The sequence below is a fragment of the Fragaria vesca genome, linkage group LG2, assembly GCF_000184155.1.
Source record: "Fragaria vesca subsp. vesca linkage group LG2, FraVesHawaii_1.0, whole genome shotgun sequence".
NCBI lineage: Eukaryota > Viridiplantae > Streptophyta > Magnoliopsida > Rosales > Rosaceae > Fragaria > Fragaria vesca.
In genome coordinates, this window is record NC_020492.1 from 32,808,860 (window position 1) to 32,814,042 (window position 5,183).

Sequence of the window (5,183 nt, forward strand, 5' to 3'; positions counted from 1 at the left end):
TATTTAAGCTCGATCGTGAGTAAAATAATAAAATGAACGGATTTTTGATGCTAAAATGGTACACAATTTGTTAGGAGGCGTCTAGAAGCACAGAGGAATTCAAAACTCCACATGTAAAAAAAAGTGAAATTTTCCAAAAATTTGTGTGCTATAGCAAGGGGTTTCGTCTCAAATCGGGCGAAACTTGAAAGAATGAGTAATACGTAACTGTTTTTGAAAATTTAGGTTCCCGAGGTCATTAAGAGAATAAACTAAGACAAAAAAAGCTTAGAAGCTAACTCAATACTTTTGAAAATAACAATTTCAGCTGCTTTACAAAACACGACACGCTTCAATTATTTAAGCTCGATCGCGAGTAAAATAATAAAAGCAACAGATTTTTGATGCTAGAATGGTTCACAATATGTTAGGAGGCGTCTAGAAGGACAGAGGTATTCAAAAAACCACATGTCAAAACAAGTGAAATTTTCCAAAAACTTGTGTGCTACAGCATGGGGTTTCAGCTCAAATCGGGCGAAACTTTAAAGAATGAGTAATACGTAACTGTTTTTAAAAATTTAGGTTTTCGAGGTCATTAAGAGAATAAACAAAGACAAAACAAGCTTGGAAGCTCACTCAATACCTTTGAAAACATCACTTTTAGCAAATTTACAAAACACGACATGCGTGAGTCATTTAAACTCGATCGCGATAAAAGCAATGGAATTTTGATGCTTGAATGGTTCAAATTATGTTAGGAGGCGTCTAGAAACATAGAGGAATTCAAAAAACCACATGTCAAAACATGTGAAATTTTCCAAAAACCTGTGTGCTATAGCAAAGGGTTTCGGCCCAAATCGGGCGAAACTTGAAAGAATGGGTAATACGTAACTGTTTTTGAAAATATAGGTTCCCGAGGTCATTAGGAGAATAAACTACGACAAAACAAGCTTGGAAGCTCACTCAATTTCTCTGAAAACCACACTTTCAGCAGCTTTATAAAACACGACATGCATGAGTTATTTAAGCTCGATCGTGAGTAAAATAATAAAAGCAACGGATTTTTTATGCTAGAATTGTTCACAATATGTTAGGAGGCGTCTAGAAGCACTGAGGTATTCAAAAAACCACATGTACAAAAAAAAATGAAATTTTCCAAAAACGTGTGTCCTGTAGGAAGGGGTTTCGGCCCAAATCGGGCGAAATTTGAAAGAATGGGTAATGCGTAACTGTTTTTGAAAATATAGGTTCCCGATGTCATTAAGAGAATAAACTAATACAAAAAAAGCTTAGAAGCTAACTCAATACTTTTGAAAACAACAATTTCAACTGTTTTAGAAAACACAGCACGCGTCAGTTATTTAAGCTCAATGGCGAGTAAAATTATTAAAGCAACGGATTTTTGATGCTAGAATGCTTCATAATATGTTAGGAGGCGTTTAGAAGCACAGTGGAATTCAAAAAACCACATGTCAAAAAAAGTGAAATTTTCCAAAAACATGTGTGTTGCAAGTGGTTTCGGCCCAAATCGGGTGAAACTTGAAAGAATGGGTAATACGTAACTATTTTTAAAGATATAGGTTCTCGAGGTCATTAAGATAATAAACTAAGATAAAACAAGATTGGAAGCTCACTCAATACCTCTGAAAATCACACTTTCAGTAGCTTTACAAAAGACGGCACACGTGAGTTATTTAAGCTTGATCGCGAGTAAAATTATAAAAACAAAGAATTTTTGATGCTAGAATGGTTCACAATATGTTAGGAGGCATCTAGAAGCACAGAGGAATTCAAAAAACCACATGTCAAAAAAAGTGAAATTTTCCAAAAACTTGTGTGCTATAGCAAGGGGTTTCAGCTCAAATCGGGCAAAACTTGACCTGGTTTCAGCTCAAATTAGGTCAAGACGGCTCCTTAACTGCCCTAGGCCAGCCTAGGAGGGTTAAAGCTGGTCAAGGCGGCCCTACACGGGTCAATGCGAGCCTAGGACTGCCTAGGAGGGTCAAGGCGGCCCCTTGGCGGGTCAAGGCTGCCCCTTGGTGGCCTTAAAATGGTGAACGCGGCCCCTCGACGGCCCTAGAAGGATCAAGGCGGCCCTTTGTGGCCTTAGACGGGTCATGGTGGCCTCTTGGTGGCCCTAGGAGGGTCAAGGCTGGCCATGGCGGCCCTAGGCGGGTCAAGGAGGCCGCTTGGCAGCCTTAGGCAGGTCAAGGCGGCGTCTTGGCGTTCGTAGGCGGTCAAAGGCAGGTTAATGCGGCCTAAGGCGGGTTAAGACGGGTCAATACGGCCCAAGGCGGGTTAAGGCGGCTCATTGCAGGTCAAGGCGGTCACTTGGCGGCCCTAGGCAGGTCAAGGCGGCCTCTTGGCTACCCTAGGAAAGCCAAGGAGGGCCTAGGAAGGTAAAGGCAGCCCAAGGCGGGTCAAGGCAGCCCAAGGCGGGTCAAGGCAGCCTTATAAGGTGAGTCTAGGAGGGTCAAGGCAGCCCTTTGGCCGCCCAAGGCGGGTCAAGGAGGGTCAAGGCAGCCCAAGACGGGCCAAAGCTGTCAGGACCCACCCCGAATTTTACCCTGAAACCCGAGGTAAATCTTGCGGGGTCCACCTTCAAGGAAAATTTACCGAAAATTCAGCATAACCTTCCTTGAAAATGGACAACCCTTTTCTGAAAAATCCAACTTAACACTTCTATAATCAAACATCCATCCTCATCTCCTGGAGCCTTCCTGCTCCCCAAGTTCATCAAAACTCCCAATAACAATTTCTTATCTAATAATAATTCCACAACCAACAACAAAGACATTTAATAAGCTACTACTGGACTTTCAGAGCATGTCTAATGATGAATGAAAACAATGAAAACGAATAAGCGGAAGCAGCCTCTGACTATGCCTTGACTTCATGTACGCTCGTCCTCAAATAACTTAGCCTGCAAACTGGGCATTTATAAACCAAAGAGCCCAGGGGAAAGTAATTTAAAAACGTTAGAGTGAGTGGATGAAAATAAATTAACAATTATAAAACTTATATACTTTCCCACTTTTCAACTTTTAAAACTTAACAGCATGCAACTTAAACGTCCTTAAAACCTTAAATCCAAAATCACTTAATAAAGGACAAACCAGCCCCGCTGGTTAGTTAAAACAGAAATCTCATAAGAGGAGATAAACCAGCCCCGCTGGTTAATCAAATATATTATTGAGAAGAATAAAATAGGGGAAGAGTTATCACTATGAAAAAGGAGCCTCCCAGGCTCGGGTCGATGCCTCCCAGGCTATAATAGCGTCCCACGCTAAGCGCTCAACTCACATATGATGAGGACCACTAAATAAGGCTATACTAGCGTCCCATGCTAAGTGCTCAACTCACATATGATGAGGACCACTAATAAGGCTAGCTAACTAATAAATATAAATATCGATCGATTGCCTCCCAGGCTATAATAGCGTCCCACTCTAAGCGCTCTACTCACATATAAAGAAGATCGCTAATAAGGCTATAATAGCGACTCACATATGATGAGGACCGCTAATAAGGTTAGCTAGCAATAATCAAGATAAACGAGCCTATAATATGGTGACTAAAACATACGAAGTCACTTAAATCCATTAAACTTTCCCCAAGACCAAACGAATGGTACGGTTCCCAACCGTACATGAAAATCATCAGAAGAAATCGTAACACAACTCAATGACGTGTCTCACACATCAAAATATTCTCCAATTTATAAATATAAGCAAGATTTCAATAACAACTATGAATCATAAATAATAGTATCTCCGACCGAAAATACTCGCTAAAATATTCTCCAAGTCAAAATCATTATGCCTCAAATAAACAATTAAATTATGAGGAGAACTACCGACAATCCCATTTTCGGTAATCATTTATAAAACTCAAAGTCAAGATCGATATTCCACCAATAATTTCGAGAATTAAAAATAGGAAATTACCGAAAATCCTATTTTCGGAAATCTTATATAAATCTCAAATCCACCATTAAAACCATTTAATGAAATCCGGAATTTATAAAAATATCCAAGCTCAAATATCAAAATAATAATCCGAGCTCAACTCCATAAATCATGACCAACACTTAATAAATGCACCAAACTCAAATAATTTTCAAGCTCATCTCATGAACTGAAAAATTATATTATATGCTCGGAAAATAAAATGATAGATTATGAAATCTTGCATGCATATTTATTTTTAAAACCAAAATGTCCACTCACAAATTTAGGCATAAGCCCGACGATAACTGCATCGCCACTCAAGCGAGGTTCCCTTCGCATCCTGGCACAACAACCATGCTTAGAACCAAACTTCAATTCCAGAAAATAAATACGTGAATTAAAATATCTAACTCTCCTCCGTTTAACCCTCTACTCTTAATAGGGTTAAGCTCGCCGGATTCACACCAAACTCCACCACAACCTTAATTCATCAATTCTAACATTCTATAATAAATACCAAGGAAATCCAACGGTCGGATTTTCATTCTAATAACCGGCATTTTCTCTAATCTCCGAAAAATTCCAAACCTAACCGAAACTCATCCAAAAATTCCAAACTATACTTCAATAAACTCCTCTTAACATAACACATTTAAAACCCTGAAAAGCCCCCTTACAGCGGCAGCGCCGCTGTCTGCTCCGCCCGTAACGGCGGCCGGCGGCCAACTCCGGCGACCCCCGCTGGCTTCCAAATTTTAACAACATCTTCCTCTCAACATCCCAAACAACTTTTATAACTATCACTAAGTCTAATTTCAAGCTTAAACATGTCAATCGAACAAAAACACAATCAAAAACCCTAGAAGATTCAAACCTTCGATTCTCCTTACCTAGCTCGAGTTAGGATGAATCTTTTTAGGGTTTAGCTGCTGGGAGGGAGAGCTTCAAGTTGAGACCAACAGCTCCGGTTATGGTGGCCGAAAAAGAGAGTTTTCGGCGAAACTCCACCACGCACAGCCGCTCCTTCTCTGCGTGATTCATCCCTCACGGCGGCGCAACACGACCAGCCACCTACCTAGAATTGAAGAGGATGTTCCAAGCTTCGATTTGATACCAAGCACGCCTCCTACCTCGGCCGGACGGCGGCGGACGACGGCCGGAAATTTTCCGGGTCGGGAGAGCTCGGGAGAAAGAGAGAAGAAAGAGGGAGAGAGAGAGAGAGAGAGAGAGAGAGAGAGAGAGAGAGAGAGAGAG